The sequence below is a fragment of the Rhea pennata genome, chromosome 3 (assembly GCF_028389875.1).
Source record: "Rhea pennata isolate bPtePen1 chromosome 3, bPtePen1.pri, whole genome shotgun sequence".
Classification (NCBI taxonomy): Eukaryota; Metazoa; Chordata; class Aves; order Rheiformes; family Rheidae; genus Rhea; species Rhea pennata.
Genome location: NC_084665.1, coordinates 59,756,860 through 59,772,023, shown reverse-complemented (window position 1 = coordinate 59,772,023; position 15,164 = coordinate 59,756,860).

The window sequence follows — 15,164 nt, the reverse complement described above, 5'->3', positions numbered from 1 at the left end:
TCTTTCCTACCAAAAGAAATACAGATCATCACAGGGCAGCAGCTGTCAGGTCAAACTAAATTCATTTAGGACTGCATCTACTCCATAGTGAACAGCAGGAGAGCACAAGGGCTCAGCTATGGCAGGTAATGCTTGGATATCCAGATGTTTCAGAAAAATGCCAAAGATGTCCAGCACAGACAGCCCCACTCTAGATGCTAAACTTCAGCTTGTACAAGGGAGAGAAATGAGCTCAGATGAGGCAAACATGGTACCTTCCTTCTTACCTCCAACTTTTACCTTTCCGTTCTCTCATCTCCAGCTGTGACTAAGCTTGGCTTGTCTTTAAAATAGATAATGTGGCTTGATGATTATATTGGTGTATGTAATTATCATTCAGTATCCTCCAGCAGATGCAGCAGGTCATGCTCCCTGAGAAGTAGTTCAAAGAATTGCACAGTCCTAGAGGAAAGGCAAGACTTCTTGCTATAAAATATATCTTTTATAAAGAAGAGTAGGCAAATATGCTGCCTAAAAATATGAGTTTTCAAGGATAGATCACACTACAAAATAGAATACGGGCTGTAGTTGCTTATAGTTGCCAGTGAACACCTCTTCTATCTCAGCAGGTTGAAAACTGAGATGACATGTCTGACCACTTCTAATTTAATGGAATTTTGTGTTTGCTTTATCCAAAGTCCCTTAAAAATAAAAGTCTTTGTTTCCTTAAAACCTTTTGAGGGAAGGTCAAGCTAAAATATTGTTATATTGCTGAGTTTTATTTTATTTGGTAAAAAAAAATATAAAGAAGGGACGTAAAATCACTGAGGGAAATAATAGTGGTATCTATGTAAAGCCTTTCAGCTCCACATCTGGTCTAGTCAGAAATACACCAACACTGAAATGAGTTAGGTGTTTTTCCTGTTTGTAACAGAGAAACACTTCTTAGGAAAAAAATTCTCTATCATAACAGATATTAGTAACAACTCTGTTGTCCCCCAGTGGGAATTCCATTAGTTCCTTTGCAGAAATTCTTTTAGTTTCGACTAGGAGAGCAACCGCAAATTACCAGTTGTCAAAGTGTATAGAAAGTCATGATTTAGAGTTTCCTCTCTAGAGTTTCCCAATGGAAAGTTTAAATGCAGAGTATTGGTTAGGGAACTCACAGTCTCTCTGGGGAGGTAAAAAACCCACATCCAATAGTTAGAAGAGAATCTGTTCTCAGATTTCCAGCTTGCTTTCAAACTGGCTGGGATTTCCACGCTGTGAAATTTGGATCCATATGAGAATGACTGTGTACTAGTCTCACCTGAATGTTGCTTCTGTGCTTTAGAGTTTTGTCCACTTCAGGAAATAATGCAAAATGGAAGCAGAATGGACTTAGAGGAATAAACACATTTGTGCAATATAATTGGCTTCATGGCCAGGTATTCTTGCTGCTAAACTCAGTCAGCAAGTCATTCATGGCTTTCTTTGGTATTTTTGCCTCTTAGAGCAAAAATGCAAATATTCCTGCCTCCCCAGAAACAGAAGTTATGTGAACATAATTTGACCTGACAGTAAAAAAGAGCGCTGACCTGACCTGTGTCATCAAGGTCTAATGGACTAAGGCTTTAATTCACTAAACTATCATGTCAGCTTGGCTTTCCCTTTGCAGCTATTGTGAAGGGAGAACTCCTAATTCTCCTAATTTCTCCTTCTTCTAATTTTTATTGCGTCCTGATGGATGCATCCTTTGTACAAACACAGCAGGTCTCAAAGTAGGTAAGAATATTTTTGTCGTCACTGTCTTCAGATGAGTTCCTGTATTGATGTGTTTACCCTAGCTTCTATTCCTGTATCCTGATGTTTTATACAGTATGTTGGTGTATGTTCTCACATTCTTACTCAAGGGTGGGAAGAGACCCTTACCAGGGAAGCATAATTACTTCCTATTAGTGGTATAATGCAATATATTACCAACGTCTTTACTACAGGACAGTATTACAAGTAGTAGGAATAGTGTTATTGTAGCTATGATGATTGAAACATATGAGAGAGTACTTTCCTGAGCTTGGGAGCTTTTCTGTGTCCTCCAGCTATATCAGTCAAATAAAAGATAGTACCTTTTCCTGCAATGCTTACTTTTGGTTGTTAGCAATTTTACAGAAAATGCCTGATCAAAATCATCTGTAGCTAGAACTAGAGTTTACTCCCTTCTCTAGGCTTCTGAAACTAATTACGAATTAACTATTTCTAAATAAAGGACTTTTTTACTTCCCCCACAGCTTATAGATCTGGAATTGGAATGGAAGCAGGCTTGGCTAAGTGCTGTCTGTAATGTTACCTAATCTGAAATCTTTTTTTCTTTGAAATATTGCTCCCTAGGGTTTACAAATCTGGGACAAATTGGCTGGCAATACTTTTTAATTATTTGTTGATGGAAGAGGGTGAAAACTGATCCATTTAGTGAATAAGTATTAAAATAAGTTTCCTATGAGATGCAAAACTGATTTTTTTACAAAATTACCTTATTCTCATAAGTAGGTAGTGCTTAACAAAATATAGAGAATTTTTTTAAATATGTTTTCTATTACTCGTATGGTGCAGAGATGTAAGGCCGTAGCAGCAGTTACTTGAATTCACTCCAGATGTTGCTTAAAAAAAATGAACACTTGATTTTTGGCAGGTTTTTGAAATTAGAATAATGACCAAGACAACTAAGAACTTTTGTAAACGTACCTCCATTATACAAACTTCTCATAAAGGTATAAAAGACTCACTTAAATTATTTGATGCAGTAGAACAAAATTTGTGCCCCTGTTGAAGAACGTTTCTAGAAGTGAGCTCAACTAGCCACTAGAAAATGCCACATAGGAAAGAAGTGACAACCAGCTGGAAACACTCTGATTAGATACTGCACTTCATTAAGAAGGGAATAAATCATATTTCAGACAGAGCCATAAGAAACTGATCTCTATGGCTTCCACTGTCAGCTGATCTCCTTGATTTAAATAAGCTGTGTTGCATACATTGTTGTTGAAATATAATTTTGATAAAAATAGGACAATAGCAGGAGGTTTAGCAGTAAGTTTACGTTAGAAACAAGGTACTTGTATAGGCTGTTAAAAATTTGCATACTACTTACTCCATAATTTTTCATATTTGAATTGTATGAAACCTTTAGAGAACCTTATGCTGGCCATTCCTAGGATTGAGACGATTATTATCTTCCAAATTTCTTATTTTCACTTGGGGTTCTGACAGATGTCCTGTGCTGATTCAATCTTTTTTTTTTTCTCCAAGCTGTCCACTGCATCTCTCTACTGGAGATTATCTTCTCTGTCGTGGATTTGAAGTGTAGCCCATGTGCCTGTGCATAAGCTGATCCAGCACACAAAAATAAATATGGTTTGGACTCGGACATCCCATACTGACCTTGAGAAACAGAGATGCACTTCAGTGACCCACTTTAAACCATCTTAACTCTATACATTAGTGGATGGCAGCTGCTCTTTTGAAATGAATATTTTCTCTTCTTCAGTTTCTTGCAGATGTGTTTGTTTCAGGCAAGCCAGAGCCCAAAGTTCTTTTTTTGCCTCCTGACTGGGTACAGAAGTCCAGTGCAGACCACATTCCCTGGCAAAAGAATTTAAATCTTGATTCAGAAACGTGCTTCAGAAGGTTCTGCACTTTGAGCACCTGAATGGTTCCAGTTTAGTTCATAAATGATTCTGCATGCTTAAAGCCACACATGTTCTTAAGTGTATGGCTGAATGAGGAGCATAGCTGTTGCTGGAGCCAAGTGACTTGAGCACTGGGCCTTTCTCTGCTCCTCATTTTTGCATGACTGTGTGCAAATCAGTCAATGTTTCTGGCTTTCTCTACCCTCTGAGATTCACTTAGTTATTTGTGAAATTCTTTGAGCTCCTTGGATGAAAGTCTATGCAAGAACAAATCAAAATACTGTATCATGTTGTAATTCTGAGAAAGGAAAATATTTCTTTTGCTTTGCTTTGCCTGGTAAGTTCACTATTATGTTTTTCATTTGTTTTTGAAAGGAGACATTCATTAATGCCAGTGAGAGCCAAAAGTGACTTCTGTGATGCAGCGTTTGAAATCTTGCAGTAATAAAAATAGTTTCGTTGTTCTGTTAAAAGTGCTGGTTTCAGCAAATGTTCCTTGTATTTGCAACATTATGATACAACAGATGAACAAGATTCCTCTTTCTCCTCCCTTTATATACACATATATTCTGCGTGATACACATTGCAATCTCAACTTTTTGTATGAGGAATTTAGTTGCTCAGTTTCCACTAGCATGAGAAATTCCAAGTATTTATTTAACAACACAGATTTTGATCTGTGACTGCACTGCTTCTGAAGCATTTGGGGAGAAAATAATGGATGAAAAACATTAGATTTCCATTTACACTTGGACCACATTCTGTCTAATATCAGAGTTAAATGTTCGCTGAGTTGTTGCGCCCAGTATGAAAAAATGACCTATGACACAGAACTGAATACAGACAAGTGGCCAAAAATCATGACAAAAGATCTAATTTGTTTTATCTGATTTACAAAAGAACAATAAAAGAGCAGCTGCTTCTTTTGGTTCTTCTCCTTTCCTTCTCCATGGAACTATTTTTTTTTCACACATTTCCAGAAAGGTGGGATGTAATCCAAATGGCTATCTTGCTCACCTCTTATATACATGAATCTGCAGTGGGACTCTCTGGGGACTAACTTCTACATTATCTCATTTCTTCAGATTTGAGGGAAGAAGGAAGGCACAGAAGTTCACCAAACAATATGCTTTGCACACTAACTACCCCCATAACCCTTCATGTATCATTACGTACCTCTTCAGTTCTTGTATTTTTATTTACACTCTTTACCTTTCTACTCTTTGATGTGCTTGGCTCTGCCAGTGCCTTCCAGTAAAGTCTCTCCATTCCTTCTATGCCACCATCCCTGGTGTCCAGGATATGCTGATATAGCAAGCTCCATCCTCTTTAGCCTTCAGTTCTTTCTTTAAAACACATGAAAGTTGCAAGGCCGTTACCAGCGGTGCTGTGCTGCTGACTAAAATTAAACCATCCTTTCTTCTTCTTTGGCCACCTCCACCCTCAGGAAAGCACGATTCCTATACCACAATGCTAGGCAGGTGCTTGCTATGTTTGATGGTTAAAACATAACATAACCAGTCACTGGTTTAGAATACAGAGGCTTCTCGAAGCATGGGTTAACCTTAGGCTACTGTCTGTATCAGGCCAAGTACACCATTGGCACATAACCCATAATAATAAATGTAATAGCAGCCCACAAAAATCAAGAATTGTTATGCTGTTAAACTCTTTCCAAGGTGCAAGTTTTAAAAGCAAAGTGCTTAAGGAATTGTGAGTTACACTAAAGCAAAAGGAGTAGGTCAAGTTAAAGGGTTATTAATGTGCACAGAGAAAGTATTTTAAAAGTTGAAGTAACTTCATCCAGCTCCTCAAAGCTGAGTACAGACTGAATGTATATTGCTTGTCCTGGTTGAATTATTGGAACATTTTGGCTGACTCAAGTACTTTTGTTTCCCACGAGTGTGTAAATAATCAGATATTTGGTCAAATGAAAATAAATCAATGCCTTCTGCAGACTTCTGGATATAATGCTGAAAATCTCAGGACTGCACAAAGAACTGTCCAGTTAAAGATGTTGTCACTTGTATGAACCTCCTGAAGAAGACTGCCAAGTCACTACTAAAGCCACCAAGAGGCTGGAGTAATTATTGCCACTTCCTGTTTTATGCAAACTATATAGCACAATTAAAACTACAAAAGCAGTACATCACTTTCAACACGAAACAAAAAAGTTGAATAGATCTGTAAGCTTTTAAAATCAGCTATAGGCCAGATATCAGAAGACTAAGCGGTTAAATAGGGAAAATGAATAGATGGGATAATGTATATGCATAATTGCATAATGAGAGCTAAAAATGGATGTTTCCCAAAACATCCAGAGGTTTCATTTAGTTCAGATGATAAATTCTTAAAAACTTGTTTTTTTTTTTGACTTTAACTATCTTTTGAAGTGTAGAATGCCGAATCTAATTACATTTGTACTGAAGTCAGTGAGAAAACATTCACTGATTTTCTGTAGAAAACATTTTTTGTGTCAACAAAGAATGCTATTAAATATCTTTACTTCAGCATTTGAGAAATAAAGATGTACACAGTGAATGTCACAGTCAGTACTGCAACTTTGATTAAGTTTCAACAGACTTTGACAAAGAACAAATCCAACACAGAATATCTGAGATGAGCACCAGAAGTAGCCAGTTTCATTAAACAAGGTCAAGCTAAGACTATCAGTCTTACAGTAGTTGCTTAGTATTTGACAGCAGTCTGTATACCTAGAAGTCTACAGAACACTGTACATTTTATAGTCTATGAGAAAAATGAATAGATGGAATTAGTGCTTACTGGAGGACTCATGTGAGGCCTGATCTTATTTCTATTGGATTCAACAGTTTAATATTTCAGCAAGAAGTCTTTCAAAGGTTCCAAATATCCTAAAGACCTCATTCCTTAGATTATAAGCAAATCATCTGAAACAGATGATTTTAAAAGATAAATAAAAAAGAAAAAATCCCAGGATGACAAAAAAAGAATAAGCAATAAAACCTCATAATTCTCCAGTCATTAAAAATGGATAAATGGAATGTAAAATCTCAAATGCTTCATGAATACATTTCCAGTTTTTCGTGGTCTTGTTCAAGAATCTTAAAATAACAACTTATACTGCTGACTCTGACATCACTGCATTGCTGTAGTGATGGCATGATAGAAATGATAACATTTTTGGTGACATCAAAGACAAATCTGTCCTACTTTAAAACATTGTGAATTTAATCCAACTGAACTATTTAATTTACTGAATTCTTACTTTTCTTGGCTTCAGTGACAGCAAGATCAGGATGCAGATCCCTATTACTGTTAAAAAATAGCCCCAAACTGCAGCCATTAGAGGCTTTGGTTTATTTGACAGAAGAAGACAGCATTACTCAAACACGTCACTATGTTGTTGGTTTTTTGTTCATCTGCACTATTTGCTGCTGCAGCTACAATGTTTGGAAGAGCTAGCTATTGTAAATAGCTAGCATTCATGAAAACTATATGGAATAAAAGGAGCTGAGAATGCAGTCTTCTACCTGTTCATATTTATCAGACTTTTTCATGTAAAAAAACCCAAGTATTAAAAAAATGCCCTATTGAGCTTTACTGATTTTATAAACATTCTCAAACACAGTGCTAAGAATGTTTTATACAAGTTGTGCCAGCTGCTTCATCACTAAAGACTTTACCTTTTTTCACAGTGAAACAGCAGAGAAGGAGACCCGTAGAGGAGGAACTTGCAATTAAGAGTAATATAATTGATCATAGAATCATAGAAATGGTTAGGTTGGAAAGGACCTCTGGAGATCATCTAGTCCAGCCTTCAAAAGAGTGGCCCGTACAGCGATCAAACCTTGGCATCATTACCATCACGCTCTAACCAACTGAGCTAAACCTAACCCCTAATCTAAAGACCATCTACAGAATTTGCTTGCCAATGGACAAACTGTTGACGAAGGTCTCATGATATTTACATTACACCATTTTCAGACAATTCACAGGCTTATGGGCACACTATCTGGCACCCGCAGGTCCTACTTGGCCTTTCTCATGACTTAAAACCATGAACCTGCATTTCAGAATTGTTTCTTCACTTTAAGTTGGCTAAATGCATTGATCAGCTATATTTTACATCAGAGTTATCTTCTTTAAGACGCTAACAAAGTACCTCCTATCTACATTGCCTATTTTAATTACTGCTTATAGGGCTGAATCCTTTTAAATCACATATTAATGAAGATACTGGGGTTTCATACTTCCTGACTTAAAACAGTATAGTCAACTAAAAGAAGCTCGTCTTTGGCTTTTTAATAAAAGCAGCTATTCAGTGACTTATCAGGGAAGGAGTGGAAATATTTGTTCAGATATATGATTTTTTCCCCTTAAATGAGTCATCCCAGCTTAGCTCTCAGCATTAAAGTTTGATTCCACAAAGTATTTAAACACAAGTATAACTTTAAACATATGACTAGTGGTACTGTTTCAAAGGATGGCTTATGCTCTAAATTTACAAGTGCTGAAAGACCTTGTTGAATTAGCAGCCTCAGCAAAATTGGCAAGCCCATATTGCTGTGGAACATATTTGGTTGCTTTATATTTTGTAATGCATGAGTCTTCAAAATAAGAAAACCAGTATGAAAATTCACAATTCAATTGATATTTAACAGAGTCATAGTGATAATAGACAAATATATGATATTGTGAAACCATGCCCATTAGTAGATAATTACTTTAAGGCTCATGATTCACTGGGCAAGTAGTCCATTTCTAAATCTATTTTGTCCAAACACTATACTAGTTGCCTTAACTACAGATTGTGCTACCAAATATACGCTAGTGCAGTAGAAACACAACAACCCACTATTGATCACAATAAAGCTAGAATTTTATCAAAAGATAGTAAAATACTGCTATACAAAAGAATTTTCCAGTACAATAGCATTGAATGAAAAGGATTCATGAAGCCTTTGAGATACATATTTTATTTTTCCATTGGATTTTGTTCCTTTCAGCAAATAAACAAAGGATTCGTGGTGCTATCTGGCTATCCCCTACTTCGGGCAAAAAGATTTTTCATGATCACTTTAATGCAAAGTGTATGTGTTCAATTTTTTCATTAAGAGAGGTTTGTGATGTGACACAAACACTGAAGAAGAAACTGCCAGGGATTAAATGGACCTAGACTTCATACAAATCTACTGTAGGCAGAATATGAAAAATCTCACTGACTTGATTGAATTATCAGTTAGGTGTTTATAGGCCAAATCGTGACTATGTTAAAATGAGAGAATAGAAAAACTTCTGACCCTCAGAGCCCAAATTCACTCCAGAAATCTATTCAGGTTCCTGTACGGAGTATACCCTTTCCACTACTAATGTTAAAGTCATATGGCATAATTTTCAGTCGTGGTTAAAAATACCTTAGATTTGGTCTCATGGGATCTGGAGGTGCTCAGCTGTGAAAAATCTGTGCACTCTTCTCATGTGCAACTGTGGGGGAAAAATTAAGCAATGTAAGAGCTTAGAGGAAACCTCTTAAAAAAAAAATCCCCCTAACCCTCCTGAGGCCTCCCTTGAAACTGTGCAGAAAATGTTCCAAATTTACTGCAAAGGGAATAAATTAAAGAGAGATATTTCAAGATCACTGGCAGAATTTAAGTGAGCAAATCTTGCTCACGTCTGCTAGAACTTTAGCTTGTAAATCAATAGATGAGCAATTCATCCCATCCACTTCTGAACTGTATGTTTGCTCTCTGGTGATCTCTCCCCTTGACTGTAGAAAGGGAAGGGAGCTGCTAGACATGGCTGATGTTCGAAGAGATGAAACCTTTTCCTGGATGCTTTTGAAAGTCCCACTCTTCCTAAATACTGTAGGTTCAGATGCTCAAGCAGGACTCGGTATAAAAACCAATATCTCCCAATGCCAATTCATCTAGTAACAAGTTTTTTTGCAAAGATAAGTCTCTTGGAGAAAAGTCGAGCAGATGTCCCAAATATTATCCTGTGGGAAACTAAACATACATAATCATCTGTAAGAATTAGAGTTCTTAGTAACTGCTTTGAAACTGCCACAGTGCCATTAAAGTGAGGACTGGTTTCTTTTCTGTTATGTTTTTCCATTCTGCTATATAGTTACAAATAATCTGTGCATCTATAGCAGGGCTGAGGTGCTTTGGCAAGGCTGCAAACTGCTTTTGTCTTGGTCCTGATTCGAAGGCCACTGCTGCTGACTTGCTCAGTATATTCTACTTCTTGTGTATTGCTTCATTGGAGCTTCTGGTCTCTATATCCTCTCATGACTTTAAAAATTATGACTTTAAAAATGAAGAACAAATGCCAAAAATATACGGTGCCACAAACTAAACCAATACCACAATAAAAAATAGTAGACTTCAAATGAGTAAGTTGCAAATACAGTTCTGCATGTGTGGAAGAGACAGATAACTGAGGACTGAATTAGGATTTTAAACGTGTGCCTGATATTTGTGGTGCTGTTTCTCTTTCAAAGAGCAAGTGAGAGGGGTCAGCCTTCCAACAAGACACTAAATATTTAAAAGCAACTCCATTCATCTGGTGGTCGTATTTGAAAGAACAAATATAAGTCCATTGTCTGACTTCTGCCGCCACCTTGCACACACAGAAAGCCAAAGACTCAAATAATTTTGTGGCCTCAAGTATCAACAATAAACAATGTATATTTGAGATGTTGGTATAATTTCTGTCCACTGAATCTATCATTTTAAAGCTGTTTCCATGCTGTTTTTAATGTTCAAGATCTTTATCTGTCTAGTCATCTTTCTTCATCTCTCTCTCAAATCTTACAGCTTCATTTTTAGGATTCTGTTAGTGAGGAAGAGGTCACCAAAGTGCTTTTTTAGACTAAAAGATCATTCCAGAGAGGATTCCTGCAGAAATTTACAATTCCAGTCTGGTGAACTCTTTGCCTTTTTACTACACTTTTTAATTACATTATTAAATTTTGGGGAAAAAGTCCTATAAGCTGGGAAAGGAAATATAATTATCATTGCAGAGGAGACAAAGAATACTTACTGAATATGGTTCCTGAAGTTTGTTGCCAGACTTCTGCTATGAAAATTATTATCCTGAAGGGAGGCAATAAACCTATTTTTAAAATAGGTTTTAAGAAGAACTATCGTACTTCACATAATTGCTTTACCCTTTCTCATGTGATTTATAAAGTCTTCCAACATTTGTGGTAACAACATTTGTTTGTGACTTTTATTGCCCTCAGAGCAGTCACTGATTCAAATGGCAGACCTACTCTTTGGTCTCTGCAAATCTGTATTTTCAGGGGACTATATGACCTCCTTTTTCTCCCCATTCTTCTGAGCTTCTCTCTCCAGGGCTTCACTTTGCACCTCAAGCTCCACATGACCATAGATTCAACTCCGCAAGAGCAAGAGTAATAATACACATTCTAAATAAGCATAATAGACAATGTAGGAATTTATTAAAGGAAAGAGCTCATGATAAACGTACAGGAAATAATTCAGTGCTGCTCCTCAATAAAGGAATGACAGGTATATATCAGCGATGATGATAAAAAAGCTGTAATGTACAAAACAAACTATTGAGTGCCGTTTATTTCCTTTGGAAGCAATGTTTTACAATAGCAATACTTTGCCAGTACCAATAGCGCTGCTGCAAGGGCAAGTGTCATAGAATCCGGGCATTCGATTCCTCCTCAGATTACTGCCACGACGCGTGAGCAGAGCTGGCCATGCAGAAGCCATGGAAACGAAAAGTCTTAGAACCAGCTGAGCCAATCCACTAAGAAACACCACCAGGACTAGACTGGAGAGATGAAATGTATAGCGAGAAACAGGCTGAAATCCTCTGAGGAGGGAGCTGAACTCAAAGCTCCTGAGTGAGGCTGCTCATCTCTCACCACTATTGGAGATGGAGCCCTGATGTTTTCACAGAACTACTTTAATCAGACCTACTCTGAATATGCTTATTAGGTCAGGATCCCCGTGTGCCAGAGGAAAGCGAACAAGGTAAGCATGTGAACGTAGAAAAGGAGCTGGTCACGAGAAAGTCATTGTGCTGTACAGTTTGACTAAGACTGGACTGAATCTCTGGGCAAATATTTACTAAGACAGCTGTGGCAGTAATGAAACACTAGTGGTTTAATGTATTATTGCTCTTCTTCCTAACCCTGCTCTGCTGCTTCCAGCTGACCCTCTGCCACTAATTACTGCCTTTGCAGGGACATCAGTGGGATTATTTTGGGAACCTCTTCGGATGCTCCGATGCAAAATTGGTGGTGTAGTTGTTAATAGCTTCAGAAAGAATATTTGGACATTTGAACCCACGATAGCCTTAAATTTCTTAATCTGAAAACATTTAGATACGTTCTTTGCACTGAATTTAATCAAATTACTCTAATGCCTAAATTTAAAGCACTTTAGGGTCAGAGTCTTGGTAATTTTCTTAGTATTGCATGATCTGGCTGTGACAGCGCAAGGCTTTGAACCTCTTTCTTTTGAAATAGAGTTCAGTGTCCTAACCACAAGACCACAGGTATTTAGTGAGACTGTTCATTAATGTTTGCAACATGTTTTAAGATCTGAAGATGGAAAATGCTGTAGAAGATACTTTAACAATAGCTTGCTTTCAAGCTCTTTAGAGAAACCACTGCTAAAGTTAATGGGATCTTTGACTTCCAGTTAAGCTGATTTCCTTGGCTGCAGTAACCAGTTGTGATACTGGTGTAAATTTCACTTGAAACTCACATTAAACTACATGAAAATTAGTGCAAACAAACAACAACAAAGAAGTTTTGCACAGATTTTGGAAATTATTTTTAATGTTAAGAAAATATTTAAATGACTCATTTATTTCCTATTAGTCTCTTCCCCCTCCACAAATAACTTGTTTTGGTTATGCTCTAGTAGACAGACTTAACACACCTTTCTTATATTTCAGAGTTGGTAAATAAATTTAAGCTATTAAGAAAAATAGCTAAATTAAAATATTTGCATATCTAACATGCTTTAAAATGAAAGAGATAGGAGGAAGACTGCAAAAGAGAAAGAGAGCAAGAAATTCTGTATTCTCTTTAAAGCCACGTAGCTTTCTAAAAGTCTATCTCTAGCTCACCAGTCCACCACTACATAAGCACAGAGACCCTGATTCAGCCAGCTGAGTGTTAAGTCCCAGTTTCTGTTGTTTTCTGATGTCCAAAGACTTAGGCAAGAGAGGAAAAGGGAGCTAAGAGTGATTTAGGTGGAACATAGGTTTCTTGAATCTGGGTCCTTAAATACAATATATAAAGAACTATCAGCATTCTCCATGTAAGAATATCTTTGCTTTTCCATTAGTAAGCTTCTATTTCTTAGGTTTCTTTTGGAGCAAGTTTTCAGACAACTATGGGATAGTGTGTGCTGGTGTCATCTTTGATGTATGACAGAGATGGTCTTCCCTGCTTTAGCCCATAGGTGCTCCTTCAGCAGGATCACGCTCCTACCGGCACAGATACTGCATCATCACATGCCCCTCTTATGCCGGTGTTGCTCGGGGCCAGGCTGTAGTATCTGCTCTTTTGGACAATTTTCCAAGAAGGCTGACGTCACATGAGGAGATGTCAACATTTAAGTAAGTTACTGGTCTGACTGCAGCTTGTGTGGACTAACCTGAGTTAAAAAAAAAAAAAAAAAAAAAAAAAAAAAAAAAAAAAAAAAAAAAAAAAAAAAAAAAAAAAAAAAAAAAAAAAAAAAAAAAAAAAAAAAAAAAAAAAAAAAAAACTCTGTTTTTCCTTTTAGAGGTACAGCACCATGCAAAACCTGACCCTCTCTGCATAAGCTTCAGGCAGAATTGAGTACGAGTCCGCTTCTGTGCGCTTGATAAATGATTGCTGGACAAACATCCGTAACAGATGGAGCAGATATTGCTCCTGCTAATTTTTCAAAGTGCTTTCCCCACTCTTGCAGCGTAACTTTTCCTCTGCTAGTGTTAAACTTGCAATAGTTGTTTTCTATTTGGGAACATAATTCTTCTGTATCTGATCAAACTCACTAATGGAGTGTATTCTAGATAAAGCTTTCTCTTTTTGTACATTTGGGCAGGGAGATGAGGGCCAGGTAAAATATTTTCCCTATTTCTGTATAAAAAAGTAATTGATTTTAACTTTTCATTTAAGTACTGATATTGATGAGCTTTGTAATTTTACACAAATCACTTTCTGTGCTCAGCTTATCTAAGAGCCAGCCAACTTCATGTTCAGGTAAAGGGGCCCAAGGTAGGGCAAAATAAATTCAGAATTCAATTTTTATTAACTATCAAATATATTTAGAATAAAATTATATTCTGCAAAATAGTTCTGTGACCCTTTTCTAAAACATGCTACCTCAGGTAAAGGTGCAGTAGAAGAAATGATTTCTGCTCAGTGATTTGAGACTGACTTATTAAAATCATCTAGTGGATTAAGAAATGTAAATATATTGTAATGTGAGGCCTAGTTCTGCACTCTTGAATGAAACAAATTAATCAATAAAGTTAAAAATTTTTTTTTGAGTAAAAGCTTCAGAAGACCTTTCTACTTACTGCTTAGCTTGGTTTAGCACACTATCATCACACTCTCTCTCTCTCTCTTTCCAGCAGCAGGCAGTGGAAACTTTCACTTAACTTGGAACTTTGTGCAGGCTTTGAATAGAAAAAAACAGGGACAATTCAAGTATACAGGTTATGCAGCTCTATTGCTAGGAAATAGGTAGTGCAGAAATCTTATAATGGAAAAAAAAACTGTAAGAAGTCTTGTAGAGCTACTGGTGAATGTTGGTGTTGCTAGATTAACCCTGTTTATTGATAAACCACCCATAATCATTGCCCTTTTCATGTAATATGTATTGTTTTATGGCTAACTGTAAATATACATAAAATGAATTGACTTTAGCAAAATCATTAGAACTGCTCTGACATCCATCTGACTATTCATTGCTTTTTTCTTTGTATTTAGAAACATTTTAGGGCTTAGAAATGTTTCCATTAACTGAAGTTAGCAATCTACTTTTATTTTTACAATTATTTCAGATATTTAGAAGAATTCACTGTTTCTCAACAGTGCAAGATTGTTCCAGTGTTTGGGAAATGGAAATACAGAGATTAGTCACCAAGAGAAGTGGAGTCAACACTGGGATTAGAATTCATATCCTTTTGCTGTTTCCTCATCTTGACATCCAATATTTCATTCAAGGTGAGACTTTTTATAAAGTCAGTCTGATTTGAAATGATTATTTTTGTTTTACTTAACAGAAATTAATTGCTTTATTAAAATCATCCTGAATTCATGAGGATATGACCTGAATTAACAACATGCCTTGGTCAATCACCTAAAGCACCGAGAAGACATGATCAGGATGTACTTTTTCCAAAGTCAGTGATACAGGCATGAAGGATAGCCCCAGGCTATCCTGTCCAACTAGAAAAGACTCCCTTTAGATACACTGTATTCAAATACAGACTAGGCAGACCTATTTCTCTTAACGGGGTACACCAAAATCTTCCATACTGACATGTATAAAA